The sequence below is a fragment of the Heptranchias perlo genome, chromosome 20 (assembly GCF_035084215.1).
Source record: "Heptranchias perlo isolate sHepPer1 chromosome 20, sHepPer1.hap1, whole genome shotgun sequence".
NCBI classification, from domain to species: domain Eukaryota; kingdom Metazoa; phylum Chordata; class Chondrichthyes; order Hexanchiformes; family Hexanchidae; genus Heptranchias; species Heptranchias perlo.
The window spans coordinates 7,011,746-7,027,525 of NC_090344.1; the positions used below are offsets into that span (position 1 = coordinate 7,011,746).

General features: G+C 45.1%; 2 non-coding genes across 2 annotated transcripts; both read left to right on the forward strand.

The window, feature by feature from the left end:
- The first annotated feature begins 1,362 nt into the window (after positions 1-1,362).
- On the forward strand, positions 1,363-1,433 carry trnag-gcc (transfer RNA glycine (anticodon GCC)). The gene has a single exon. It is a non-coding gene; the product is annotated as a tRNA-Gly (tRNA).
- Positions 1,434-4,380: 2,947 nt separating this feature from the next.
- trnag-gcc (transfer RNA glycine (anticodon GCC)) lies at positions 4,381-4,451 on the forward strand. The gene has a single exon. It is a non-coding gene; the product is annotated as a tRNA-Gly (tRNA).
- The last annotated feature ends 11,329 nt before the right edge of the window (positions 4,452-15,780 follow it).

Sequence of the window (15,780 nt, forward strand, 5' to 3'; positions counted from 1 at the left end):
GGAGTGTATGTCCACAGATCACAGAAGGTAGTAGAACAGGTAGATAAGGTGGTTGTGAAGTCACAAAGGATATTCTCCTTTATTTGCGAGGCATAGAATAAAAGAGCAGGGAGGGTATGGAAGAAATGTATGAAACAATAGTTAGGCCACAGCCAGAATACTGCGTACAGTTGTGGTCACACATTACAGGATAGGTGTGATTGCACTAGAGAGGGTACAGAGGACATTTACGACAACGTTGCCAGAACTGGAGAATTTTAACGATGAGGATAGATTGGATAGGCTGGGGTTGTTTGCTTTGGAACTGATGAGGCTTTTGGGAGATTTAATTAAGGTGTATAAAATTATGACGGGCCTAGATAGAGTGGATAGCAAGAACCTATTTCCCTTAGCAGGGAGGTCAATAATCAGGGTACACAGATCTAAGATAATTGGTCGAAGGATTAGAGGGGAGCGGAAGATTTAATTCCCAGCCAGTGAGCGGTGGGGGTCGGGAAATCACTGCCTGAAAGGGTGGGAGAGGAGGAAACCCTCATCGCATTGAAAAATAAAAACTTCAACATGCACGTGAAGATCCGTAACCTACAAGATTAGTGACCAAACGCTGGAAAGTGAGATGAGGCTCGGTACCGATTTTTCGGGAAGCACAGGCAAGATGTGCAGAATGGCTTCCTTCAGTGGCCTAACTTTCTATGATTCGATGATATGATTGCCGTCTGTCTCGGCATCGCGATAATATACACTCTACCATAAGTATACTTTAATCAAATTGGTGCTTTGTTTCACTGTGAGAGCGAAGAGACATAAGTGTGTAGACATTGGCTGCTGCAACTCGGTTGCACCTTTACTTTTCCTACCGTCTCAGTCCTCTTCTCCAGCCTTCTCTGCTGGTGTTGCAGGTGAGATCAGCCTTCGCCGTTCAAGGAAGCCTGAGAAGTCCATCAAGGGACACACAGAGAGACATGGGAAAGAGACAGGGAAAGATAGAGATATGCATGCAAATCAAATAAAGAGTATAAATGTCAGGTTTTGCAAACTAGAAGAATTTAAATTACAAATTGGGAGAGATTCCTTCTCGGGTCTTAAAATCTTAGAAGATAAGATTGGACGCCCGATTCAAAGCACCGGCCACGTTGAAGCATCTGGGAGAGAGGTAAATGTGGTCAATTAATTCCATTTAATGTATTTGAGCATTGAAGAGATCTTTGAAGAGTAGCGCTTCGAGCAGAATTCAAACCTAGGCAGGAAAACCTCATTAGAGTTTTGAGACCACCGCTTCAACCTCTCGGCCATCCCAGCTGCAAACGGCATGTTCGTTCAAACAGGATTCCATTCAGAAACATGCAATTTCTGTATAAGTTAGCATTGGTGGTTCAGGGGTAGAATTCTCGCCTGCCACGCGGGAGACCCGGGTTCGATTCCCGGCCAATGCACGATTATTTTGCATTCTGCACCAAGGAGGAACTTCGGAACAGGATTGCGGTTTTTGGTCCTTCCAGCCTGTTCCGAAACTCAATGAGATCATGGCTGAGTTGTGACCGAAGTCCCTGGACCCGCCTTCGTCCCATAGTTCTCAATACGTTTGGTTAACAAAAATCTATAAATCACGGGTTTGAAATTAACAATTGAGCTTACATCAACTGCCGTTTGTGGAAGAGACTTCCACACTTCTACCTCCCTTTGCTTGTAGAAGTGTGTCCTGACTTCACTCCTGAAAGTCCTGACTCTAATGTTTAGGCTATGCCCCCAAGTCCAAGACACCTCAACGAGCGGAAATAGTTTCTTTGTAACTACCCCATCAGTTCCTCTTAATATCTTGATAATTTCGATCATATCAGCCTTTAATCTACTAAATTGCAAGGAATACAACCATAGTTTGTGTAATCTCTCCTCGTAATTTAACGCTTAGAGTCCAGGTATCATTCTAGTAAATCTACACTGCACTCCCTCCAAGGACGGTATATCCTTCCTAAGGTGCGGTGCCCAGAACTGAACACAGCACTCCAGGTGTGGTCCAACCAGAGCTTTGTGTAGATGTAGCATAATGTCTATTCCCTTGTATTCTCATCCTCTAAATATATAGGCCACCATTCCATTAGCCTTTTTGATTATTTCCTGTACCTGCCCATGACATGTTATTGATCTATGTACATGGACACCTAAGTTCCTGTGGAACTTCACAGTTTCGAATTATTCACCTTTTGTAAAGTATTCTGATCTATCATTGTGAAGTCCAAAGTGGATGACCTCACACTTGCCAAAATTGAAATCCATTTGCCACGGTTTTGGCCATTCATTTATTATATTAATGTCTCTCTGGAATGTTATGCTTTCATCTGCACTGCTCACAACGCTGCTCATTTTGGAGCCATCCACAAACTTCGATATGTCGTTCTCGAACCCGTCATCTAATATTAATGAGAACGCCTGAACTGGGGGAATTCATATTCAGCATCAATCTCTTCATCATCCAGAGACATTTTATTTACTTTACATGTGTTGCGCCTTGGGAAACTCAGCACTCTGTCTTCTGGAGCTCAAACATGCTCTGCATGTCATTCAATCCCACCAACAGCAATACTGAGAAGATGTCAGAAGCCAATTAGTATCTTTTCACTCAAAGTTGTGGAATAGCAAGGCTCATCCGGGATTTGAACGCGGAACTTCTCGGACTTTAATTAACTGAAGCCCCAAAGCGAGAATCATGCATTTGAATCAACCAGGCGCTGTTACTTGCTGTGTGCAGCCAGTGACAAGTTTCGTTGTCTTCCAAAGCCGATCGGCCATCCTTTCAGACCTCTTCTGTGCATCCAATCTCGTTTTCCATTCCGGTGTGCACTAATATCAAGCTGTACACTAACTATTTCCTGTCGCCAATATTAGTTTCCCTTTACTAAATTGGTTTCGTCTGTGCGACTTTTATTATCAAGCAAGACGTTTCAGAATTAGTTGCTCTGAAACTACATTGCTTTGGAGGGCACTGAGAGGTGTCGATGAAAAGAGGGACCTTGGAGTGCATGTCCACAGATCCCTGAAGGTAAGAGGACACGTAGTTAAAGTGGTTAAAAAGGCATACAGGATACTCTCCTTTATTAGCTGACGCATAGAATGTAAGAGCATGGAGGTTATGGTAGAAATTTATAAAACAATGGTTCAGCCTCAGCAAGAAAGCAACATATAGTTGTGGTCACCACATTACAGGAAAGATGTGATTGCACTAAAGATGGTACAGAGGAGATTTACGACACTGTTGCCAGAACATGATAATTTTAGCTATGAGATTAGATTGGATAGGATGAGGTTGTTTGCTTTGGAGATGAGGAGGCTGTTGGCAGATTTTATTGAGGTGTATAAAATTATGACGGGCCGAGATTGAGTGGATAGCAAGGACCTATTTCCCTTAGCAGGGAGGTCAATAATCAGGGTACAGAGATCTAAGGTAATTGGTAGAAGGATTAGAGGGGAGAGGAAGATTTTTTTCCGACCCAGTGGACGGTGGGGGTCGGGAAATTACTGCCCGAAAGGGTGGGAGATGCAGAAACCTTCATCGCATTGAAAAAATAAAAACTTCAATATGCATGTTAAGATCCGTTACTAAAAGTATTAGGTATGAAACGCTGGATAGTGAGATAAGGCTAGGTATCGATTTTTTCGGCCGGCACAAGCACGATGTGCAGAATGGTTTCCTTCTGTGGCCTAACTTTCTAGGATTCGATGATATGATTGCCGTCTGTCTTGGCATCGTGATAACATACACTCTCCCATAAGTATACTTTAATCAAGTTGGTGCTTTGTTTCACTGTGAGAGCAGAGACATAAGTGTGTAATCATTTGCTCCAGCAGCTGGGTTGCACCTTTATTTTCCTACCGTCTCAGTCCATTTTTTTACCCTCCTCTGCTGGTGTTGCAGGTTCGGTCAGCCTTCGCCGTTCAAGGAAGCCTGAGAAGTCCATCAGGGGTCACACAGAGAGACAAGAGACAGAGACAGGGAAATATAGAGAGATGCATGCAAAGAAAATAAAGAGTATAAATGTCAGGTTTTGAAAACTAGCGGAATTTAAGTTACAGATTGGGAAATATTGCTTCTCGGTCTTGAAATCTTGGAAGAGAAGATTGGACGCCCAATTAAAAGTACCGGCCACGTTGAAGTATCTCTCATGCTGGGACAGAGGTAAATGCGGTCAATTAATTCCAATTTATGTATTTGAGCATTGAAGAGATCTTTAAACCGGAGCACTGCGAGCCGAATTCAAACCAAGGCAGGAAAACTCCATTGGGTTTTTGAGACAACAGCTTGAACCACTCGTCCATCGCAGCTGGAAACGGCATGTTCATTCAGACAGGATTCCATTTAGAAACATGTAAATTCTTCACAACCCAGCATTGGTGGTTCAGGGGTAGAATTCTCGCCTGCCACGCGGGAGACCCGGGTTCGATTCCCGGCCAATGCATGATCGTTTTGCATTCTGCACCAAGGAGGAACTTCGGAACAGGAGTTTGGTCTTTGATCCTTCCAGCCTGTTCCGTCACTCAATGAGTTGTGACCGAACTCCCTGTCCCCGCTTTCCTCCCATATCTCTGAATACCTTTGGTTAACAAAAATCTATAAATCACGGGTTTGAAATTAACAATTGAGCTCGCATCAACTGCCGTTTGTGGAAGAGATTTCCACACTTCTACCTCCCTTTGCTTGTAGAAGTGTGTCCTAACTTCACTCCTGAAAGTCCTGACTCTAATGTGTCGGCTCTGCCCCCAAGTCCTCGACACCCCAACGAGCGGAAATAGTTTCTTTGTAACTACCCCATCAGTTCCTCTTAATATCTTGATAATTTCGATCACATCAGCCTTTAATCTACTAAATTGCAGGGAATACAACCATAGTTTGTGTAATCTCTCCTCGTAATTTAACGCATCGGGCCCAGGCATCATTCTAGTAAATCTACACTGCATTCCCTCCAAGGACAGAATATCGTTCCGAAGGTGCGGTGCCCAGAACTGAACACAGTACTCCAGGTGTGGTCCAACCAGAGCTTTTTGCAGCTGTAGAATAATGTCTATTCCCTTGTATTCTCGTCCTCTAAATATATAGGCCACCATTCCATTATCCTTTTTGATTATTTCCTGTACCTGTCCATGACATGTTATTGATCTATGTACAGGGAAAACCTAAGTTCCTTTGGAACTCCACAGTTTCGAATTTTTCACCTTTTGTAAAGTATTCTGATCTATCTTTGTGAAGTCCAAAGTGGATGACCTCACACTTGCCAAAATTGAAATCCATTTGCCACGGTTTTGTCCATTCATTTATTATATTAATGTCTCTCTGGAATGTTATGCTTTCATCTACACTGCTTACATCGCTTCCCATTTTGGGTCCATCGGCAAACTTCGATATGTCGTTCTCTATCCCGTTATCCAATATCAATTAGACCGACTGACCTTGGGGAAATTCACATTCAGCATCAATCTCTTCATCATCTTGAGACATTTTATTTACTTTACATGTGTTGCCCAGGCATAGAATGTAAGAGCAGTGAGGTCGTTCTTGAAATGAATATAACACTAGTTAGGCCACAGCTGGAGTATTGCCTACAGTTGTGGTCACCACATTACAGGAAAGATGCGACTGCACGAGAAATGGTACAGATGTGATTTACGACGATGTTTAGAGGACTGGAGAATTTTAGCTATGAGAATAGATTCGAAAGGCTGAGGGTGTTTTCTCTGGAACCGAGGAGGCTGAGGGGAGACTTAATTGAGGTGTACAAAATTATGACGGGCCTGGATAGAGTGGAAAGGAAGGACCTGTTTCACTTAGCAGGGAGGTCAATAAAAAGGGCGCATAGATTTAGGGTAATTGGTCGAGGATTAGAGTGGAGCAGAGGGGATTTTTTTCCACCCAGCGGGTGGTGGGGGTCTGGAACTCACTGCCTGAGAGGGTGGGAGAAGCAGAAACCCCTCATCGGATTTAAAAAGCACTTCAATATGCACTTGAAGAGCCATAACCGACAAGACTACGGACCAAACGCTGGAAAGTCGGGCGATGCTGGATACCTCTTTTCCGGCCGGTACAAACACGATCGGCGGAATGGCCTCCACTGGCGTAAATTTTTCAGAATGTCTGATTCTCTGATATGATTGCCGTCTGTCTCGGCATGGTGATAACATACACTCTACCATAAGAATACTTTAATCAAATTGGTGATTTGATTCACTGTGAGAGCGACGATACATAAATGTGTAGACATTGGCTGCAGCAGCTGGGTTGCACCTTTACTTTTCCTACCGTCTCAGTCTTTCTTTAATCTTCTCTGCTGGTGTTGCAGGTTCGATCAGCCGTCGCCGTTCCATTTTACGCTCAGGCCTACCCGCACTCGGTACTGTCATGGCCTGAACACGTCTTTCGTGTTCTCACAGAAAATGCCACTTTTGCGAGCAGCTTGTCTGGACTGGACTGCACTGAGCTGGGACACTGGGAGTATTCAATTAATGAAATCAGTACTTCAAACAGAAAAAAATCTTCACTCACTCATCCTGATACATTAGGGTCTCATTAGAAGCCTAAAAAACCCATCAGGCAACAACACAAGAGACAGAGATAGGGAGAGAACGAGAAATGCATGCAAAGAAAATATAGGTTTTCAATAGAATCATACAATCATAAAATGGTTACAGAACAGAAGGAGGCTATTCGGCCCATCGAGCCCGTGCCGGGTCATTTCAAGAGCAATCCAGTTAGTCCCATTCCCCCGCTCCTTCCGGTCGCTCTATATTTTAATGCCTTCAATTATTTATCGAATTCCTTTTTAAAACCCACGATTCAATCTGCTTCCACCATCCTTTCAGGCAGCGCATTCCAGATTATAACTACTCGCTGGGTAAAAAAGTGATTCCTCATGTCGCCTTTGGTTCTTTTGCCAATCACCGTCAATCTGTGTCCTCTGGTTCTCGATCCTTCCGCCAATGGGAACAGGTTCTCTTTATTTACTTTATCTGAACCCTTCATGACTTTGAATACTTCTATCAAATCTCCTCTTAACGTTCTCTGCTCGAAGGAGAACAACCCCAGCACGGGGTAAATGCGATCAATCAGCTTCAATTCATTAATTTGAGCATTAAACAGCTCTTTAAACGTTACTGTGACGTTATGGTAGCGTGGCCTCGCGGTCTACAGTGTTCCATCAAATTTCTATGGAGGCGTGGGTTTGAATCCCACTGATGCTAGAATTTCTGGCAATGTTTATTTTGATCTGTTCACAGAAAACCCGATTGTCGTGCGGTGGAGCAGAGGATGTGAAAGAAGCTAAAAGTGAAATGCAGATATTATTTTCATCAAGGGGACAGGACACGTTTCCACAGGTAAGCGTCTCTCACCTTAAGATTCTTTCCACCAGAGTGGGACAGTTGATCAGAGTGACCGGGCTCCAGCGGCGCAATCAGTCAGTGCGTCGTCCTAAAATGACTGTACAGGGTCGGGAAATGGCGAGGTTGTTAGTTGAGTCTCACCGAGATAAACGAATCTTTTTCCTTTTGAACATTTCGAACGGAGCAAAAGGAATAATTGAGGTGTTCCAAAATGCATCAATTATTTGTCTCGCCACGTGGTTCCTCTTGTTGCAATAGCAGATGTGATATTTAGTGTTATTAGTTTACAGGAGGTAGACTGCGGTATTGGAGCCACGCACTATGATTTTGATCCGTCTGTAAATTATGGGATTTAGCTTGAGCTTTAAACCAGCGCGTTCGACCGCACAACCACGATAATTTCCATCTTGCGATCTTCAGGAGCTACTTCTACAGCATAGAATTACTGCAAGCAAGAATTCTACCCCTGAAGCACCAATGCTTGCACGGCAGCCGGATGCATTTGTCCAGTTGGAAACCTGTCTGATGGAACAAGCAGTCTGATAGAACCGGAAGTCCAGCAGATTGACTTTTGCGGTGAGCAGATGATGAGCCTCCTTCTTGAGAGTGTTTCGCCAATCCATCTCAGAGTGGATTAAGCATTATAAATTCGGGTGGGACTGGAGCCACTTGTATAAGAGAAAGTGTAGGGTGTTATTTCCCTTCCTTGAAGGGCATTAATGATCCTGTTGAGGTTTTGATGCAAAATTTCACTTCCCAGCGCCGAAATCACCGAACCCTGAGCTAAAATTCAACGATGGTGAGATTTGGACACACAACTTTTGCAGTGATTAGAAGAAGTCCCACGTGCTACCCATGGCGCCACAAATCGGCTATCGATTAGGTTATTTCACGTTACCCATATGCTGCTTTGGAACTTTTGCTGCGGTGCAGTAAGTGGTTCAAAAGCTCAGTGGAGATTCAAAGCAGCTCCTGAGAAAGCGACACAGCGACGGTTTGTGCAATGCATAGTCCTCTCTCTCTCTCCCATTTGCTCACTCTCGCTTTCCATCTTGAGCTCTCACTCTCCCCGTTTATCTCATGAGCGCTGGAATACCAAGGGGTGGAAGTTATGTTAAAGCTGCACAGAGCTCTGGCAAGACCCCATCTGGAGGACAGCATTCAATTCTGGGCACCCCACCTCAGGAAGGATGTATGAACCTGGATGTTCGAGGGGCTGAATGGCCTACTCATGTTCCTATGTTCCAATAAATGAAAGAATAATTCAAGTATGGAGACCCGAATGTATCAGGATGAGTGAGTGAAGAATGTTTTCTGTTTGAAGTGCTGATTTCATTCATTGAATGCGCCCAGTGTCCCAGCTCAGTGCAGTCCAGTCCAGACAAGCTGCTCGCAAAAGTGGCATTTTCTGTGAGAACACGAAAGACGTGTTCAGGCCATGACAGTACCGAGTGCGGATAGGCCTGCGCGTGAAATGGAAAATTGAGGTGAAATACTCCCACAAGCAGCGGGTGTCTCTGTTTCCATTTCCAAAATACACGCACGCACGGGCCGAATCGATGCAGCTCCTGGGAAATCTGTGAGGCGACGCAGGGCTGCCGTGGATCATTTGAAGCAACTGGCACACACAAGATTCGGCCCGTTTCACGTGGAATCTCCTGTTTCTGAATCTTCTTTCCTTCCTGCTTCCTCTGCACCTCCAGCTGCCAGTTGAATTAGATGCTTGATGCAAACACAGCGAATACATGAAACCCATCTTGACCTGGTCAGCAGGGAGAGGGAAAGGATGGTGCTGGCCATTGAGAAGGGATGGATTTTGCACATACCGGGAAAAATAGACGCAAAGGTCTCATCTCCCTGCTTCTTTGCTTTGCGGAATATCTTAGCATTCAGAGATGATCTCACTGCCCCCCAGGCCCATGATCCCCACTCGCACTCTCCTTCCAATCTCAAACACTTTGCTTAGGTTTGAAATTGTATATGTTTTCACACTGGGATTTAATTTGCAGAAAGCGATGCTGTGATAACCCGGGGCTATTGAGGAGATGCAGTGCAAGAAGATATATAAAGGGCTAATTATAATAATGACTGTTCTCACACTGTGAGCTACAGTTAAAGGTGAACAACATTTAAAGTCTCATGCAGCAGGTCTGGGCCCAAATCTTTCACGTGGCATCTCCTTCTGCTTCTGTCACTCCGTTTCCTCCACGGAGAGTTCATTTGGAATTCCTGTGCGGCTGCATTGCGCATTTTCCAGAACTGCTTCGAGCGCAATTCGCTCCAGTCCATCAATTGCAGATATTAGTTTCATGAAGGGGAGAGGACACCTTTTCACAGGCAAGGGCTGTTCATCCTATTGTTTTTCTGCCAGATTAGGGCAGATGATCAAAGTAACCGGATTGGGTGAACTGTCCGTACAGGTGCCTGGTGGGCTCGTGGTTATGATTCGGCGCTTACACTGATATAATTAATTACATGAAACCAAATAAACTCTACGAAAAGAGGAATATTTCTGTAAACACCATTAACCAACCTATAACATTTTGTTGCAGACTGAAAGAAACCCTAACATGGTTACCGAGTGACACTCATAAGTTTAATAATGATTTGTTTTGTTTGTGAAACGCTTTTCCGACTGCATTTTAGGAGACTGTTTGGAAATGTTCAGTGTGTATGAGACCAGGAGTTTGGTGCAGCCGTTGTTAAATTGAACAGGAACAGCCAATTGTCGACCTATCAACACAGGAGAAGAAACTCGCCCCTGGAGGTACATCTGAAGCAAGTTCCAATATAATGAAAAAATTCTGCCCGGGATCGAATCGGGGGCTTTTTGCGTGTGAGGCAAACGTAATAATCGCGATAATACAGAAACCGCAACACGGTAAGTATTTTTAAAAATGCTCAGTGTTTATCACACCAGTAACCTGGTGCAACCGCTGATCAATTTCACATTACCGGTGCTTTGTATCAAAAAGTGTTATTAATGGTAATAGTGGGACTGAGAAATGCTTAAACAACCGGCACTCTGTAAAACAGAACTCCAATTATCGGTTTAAATAAAATCCTGAACTGACAGAGCGGAGGGCAATTAAAGATTGAATTATATCGCAATTCACTGAATCCAAACAACGTTTAAAGAAGTGAATCTCTCAGGAGTAGGATTCCTGCGCTTTTGGTGAGGAAGTGTGTTTGGCTGCTGCTTTCGTCCCCTGCACTCCCAGAAGCGCGGTGGTGGTCAGTACCGATCGCCATCCATATGGATTTCGGATCCACAAGTTTCCTGTGGAGCTGGTGGCAGAACTGCAGCATCTGACTTCAGATCCGAAGACTAAGTGTTTGAATTACGTTGGGTCGCAGCATTTTCACTGCGGCTCAGGGCTCTGCGACTGATTTTATGTCGGGACAGTGTTTGAGGGATTGGCTGTTCAGCATTTGCGCAGTAAAGCAAAATTACATTTCATACATCAATGTTTTTTTTCTGTTACTTTCTGTTTAGACCCTTTCCAGTTTTATATAGAAACAGATATCAGTATTTAAGGGATGTGCTGAGCAATGTTTGTGGAATCAGTGCAATTAAATTTGATACCTCAATGTTGTTTTTTCTGTAACTTTCTATTTACACCTTCTCCAGTTTTACATAGAAACAGGTATCAATGTTTGGAGGGTGTGGTGTGCAAAGTTTGTGTAATCAGCATAATTCAGTGTAATACAATGAATGGCTTTTTCTGTTACTTTCTATTTAGACCCTCTCCAGTTTTATATAGAAACAGGTCTCAATTTTTAAGATGTGGAGATGCCGGTGATGGACTGGGGTTGACAATTGTAAACAATTTTACAACACCAAGTTATAGTCCAGCAATTTTATTTTAAATTCACAAGCTTTCGGAGATTTTCTCCTTCCTCAGGCAAATGTTTCAAGAGCTCCTTGAAGCCTACGCATTTATACATATTGAACAATACATGGTGTTTACAGACTGCCCCTGCAACTGCCCGTTGCCAAGGCAATCACCGTGTTCAGACAGAGAGGTGTCACCTGCAGAACCCCCGAATACACATTCAACAAAAAAACAAACAGGGAAAAAAAACAGAGAAAAAAAAAACACAGAGAGAGGCAGAAACATCCGGAAGGCAGAGAGAGCCAGCAAATGACCCATTATATTAAAAACAGATAACATTTGTTCGCTGGTGGGGTAACGTGTAGCGTGACATGAACCCAAGATCCCGGTTGAGGCCGTCCTCATGGGTGCGGAACTTGGCTATCAATTTCTGCTCGACGATTTTGCGTTGTCGTGTGTCTCGAAGGCCGCCTTGGAGTACGCTTACCCGAAGGTCGGTGGATGAATGTCCATGACTGCTGAAGTGTTCCCCGACTGGGAGGGAACCCTCCTGTTTGGCGATTGTTGCGCGGTGTCCGTTCATCCGTTGTCGCAGCGTCTGCATGGTCTCGCCAATGTACCATGCTCTGGGGCATCCTTTCCTGCAACGTATGAGGTAGACAACGTTGGCCGAGTCACAGGAGTATGAACCAGCCAACACACCCGGACGTCCCATCGTATCAGGCAACGGAACCCTGTGTGAGAACCTCTCTGGATACATCGAGGGCATCCTGAAACCCATCGTACAGGGAACCCCCAGCTTCTGTCGTGACACTACAGACTTCCTACAAAAACTCAGTACCCACGGACCAGTTGAACCAGGAACACTTCTCACCACGATGGACGTCTCGGCACTATACACCAGTATCCCCCACGATGACGGCATCGCTGCGACAGCATCAATACTCAACACCAACAACAGCCAATCTCCGGAAGCCATCCTACAACTCATCCGCTTCATCCTGGATCACAATGTCTTCACCTTCGATAACCAGTTCTTTACCCAAACACACGGAACAGCCATGGGGACCAAATTCGCACCCCAATACGCCAACATTTTCATGCACAAGTTCGAGCAGGACTTCTTCACTGCACAAGACCTCCAACCAACACTATACACCAGATACATCGACGACATTTTCTTTCTATGGACCCACGGCAAGGAATCACTAAAGAGACTACACGATAACATCAACAAGTTCCATCCCACCATCAAGCTCACCATGGACTACTCCTCAGAATCAGTTTATTTCTTGGACACACGAATCTCCATCAAAGACGGGCACCTCAGCACCTCACTCTACCGCAAGCCCACGGACAACCTCACGATGCTCCACTTTTCCAGCTTCCACCCTAACCACGTCAAAGAGGCCATCCCCTATGGACAGGCCCTGCGAATACACAGGGTCTGCTCAGACGAGGAGGAACGCGATGGACACCTACAGACGCTGAAAGACGCCCTAGTAAGAACGGGATATGACGCTCGACTCATCGATCGACAGTTCCGACGGGCCACAGCAAAAAATCGCATAGACCTCCTCAGGAGACTTACACGGGACGCAACCAACAGAGTACCCTTTGTCGTCCAGTACTTCCCCGGAGCGGAGAAACTACGCCATGTTCTCCGGAGCCTTCAACATGTCATCAATGAGGACAAACACCTCGCTATGGCCATCCCCACACCTCCACTACTCGCCTTTAAACAGCCACCCAACCTCAAACAGACCATCGTTCGCAGCAAACTACCTAGCTTTCAAGAGAACAGCGTCCACGACGCCACACAACCCTGCCACGGTAACCTCTGCAAGACATGCCAGATCATCGACACAGATACCACCATCACACGAGATGACACCACCCACCAGGTGCATGGTTCATACTCCTGTGACTCGGCCAACGTTGTCTACCTCATACGTTGCAGGAAAGGATGCCCCAGAGCATGGTACATTGGCGAGACCATGCAGATGCTGCGACAACGGATGAACGGACACCGCGCAACAATCGCCAAACAGGAGGGTTCCCTCCCAGTCGGGGAACACTTCAGCAGTCATGGACATTCATCCACCGACCTTCGGGTAAGCGTACTCCAAGGCGGCCTTCGAGACACACGACAACGCAAAATCGTCGAGCAGAAATTGATAGCCAAGTTCCGCACCCATGAGGACGGCCTCAACCGGGATCTTGGGTTCATGTCACGCTACACGTTACCCCACCAGCGAACAAATGTTATCTGTTTTTAATATAATGGGTCATTTGCTGGCTCTCTCTGCCTTCCGGATGTTTCTGCCTCTCTCTGTGTTTTTTTTTTCTCTGTTTTTTTTCCCTGTTTGTTTTTTTGTTGAATGTGTATTCGGGGGTTCTGCAGGTGACACCTCTCTGTCTGAACACGGTGATTGCCTTGGCAACGGGCAGTTGCAGGGGCAGTCTGTAAACACCATGTATTGTTCAATATGTATAAATGCGTAGGCTTCAAGGAGCTCTTGAAACATTTGCCTGAGGAAGGAGAAAATCTCCGAAAGCTTGTCAATTTTTAAGGGCTGTGGTGTGCAATGTTTATGGAATCAGCGTAATTAAATTTGCTTATTTAGTCTATTCCGTCTCCAGCCCAAACTCTTGTTGTTAGATTTGTAACTTCACCGAGTTCAAACTGGGATAAATCCACCGTCCAGCCACTCGGCAATCATAAATTTTAATTGAACTTTACTCTGGCCCAGAGTCACCCGCTGTAATCCAGTCTTTCTCGGGCACATTAACATCATAACCACTGGTTTAAAAGAGAAAACTGCCGTCCGTTTCACTGGAAGTGCAAGAGACAACTTTGTAGACACCAGCTCGTTGGACCTTCTCATTTCAACTCATCTCATTTTCAGCAAACCAGAAATAGAGGATGGTGAATAACAGCTCGAAAAATCAATGTTGTCTATCATTGGGTGACTGAGTCTTCCAACATGCAGACATACAGACATTTCGGGGCAAGGGGAGTTTGAAGTTCAGAAATAACACAGCACAGATTTTCACTCGTGCAAGCTGCACACCCTTTATTTTGGAAAAGTAAACTGATGGTAAGACCGCTGTTACATTGATCACTACAAGCTGAAGCTTTCGCTCGGCGAATTAATGGTTCAGTGCGCAAGACGTCGTGTTTCTATCGCGCAATTGGTTCCTGTTAATTAATAATGGTTGGTGGTTCAATTCCACTCACAGAGGGTGACTGTTACCTTAACATTCATTGTCTCGCATTGCCGGGTTTCTAAAGTGCTGCTATCAGCTGAGCACGGCTGATATTCCAACATTTCGCCTGCGGTCGGAGAGCAGGCACACGAACAATAAATAAAAAACCGAGATTGGCTTCAAGGTAATCAGAATTCTTCGTGACAGACCAGATCCGAAGAGAATGCTCACGGTTTGCCGGAGAGCTGTCTCGCTGTGACGTGGATATTTCTGCAGTGAGCGAGAGGCAAACTGTTTCCCATTTTTCCGTGATGAATGTCACTCCCCTTACTTTGGAAAAGTAAAATGGTATTCACATTCCGACAGGTTTCAGTTGATTTGTGAGGGATCATTAAAGGATCCTGCAACGCTGCCTCCGTTAACAACAGCAGTTCTGAGCCGCATCTCAGATGCAGCAACAATCCCATCAGTTTTTCGCTGTTCCCCAGCTCCCGGAGTGAGCGAGACCGTGACAGCAGCACCATTCAGGCCGCCTGTCCGGCCCTGCTCTCTCCAATCACCGGCTGCCGATGGAAAGCAGCGAATGCAGTCTCAGACCGAGCATTATTGCCCTTCCCTGGGAAACTGGATACCACGGCCCGACCAAACGTCCCCATACACCGAGCACAGGCAGAGGAAACTCCGGGGAGTTTATATCTTGATCAGACGGCCTTCCAGCAGGTTTTAGCGAGAATGAGAGAGAGTGAAACTGCCATTGGGCCTCACTGAGAAAATCGGGGTCAGTAAATTAGAGATTCTGGAGTCAGGATGAGCCAGCGGTTGAGGTCGCTGTATTCAGATCGCAGTTTCCCTGGTGTTGAGGTTTTGAATCCTCAATCTTCACATTCAGTCCTTTGCTTGTACGAAATTCTTTCTTGTGCCTTAGGCTGGAGGTGTTTTTTTTTCTGCACAGTTGATTTGCTACTTCCAGAAAACCAACCCGACATCCGTCCCGGCAGGTTTATTTTTATTTGTTGTAAGAATGTGTAGTGTTTGGGGTCAGTAGAACACGGCCCGTGGAATCAATCCATTGTGGCATTGACCAGTTGTTCCAATACCTTTGCCACGAGACTCATCTGGCGAAATGGAAATCCAGATGTGGCTCATTGCAATTGCGATTATCAAATAAAAATGAGTCATGGACACGGCCTTTAGGCCTATGGTCTCAATACTCATATTCGCCTGTGGACTTTAAACTTTTTGTGTGTTGTTGATAAAATGGTGAAAAGCAGAGTGCGAATGTTTTTGATCGTTGTGAGTCCTTTACTTCCTCGGTTACTGAATGGTGGGAGATGTTTGTTATGAAATATACACATATGAAGTACACCTC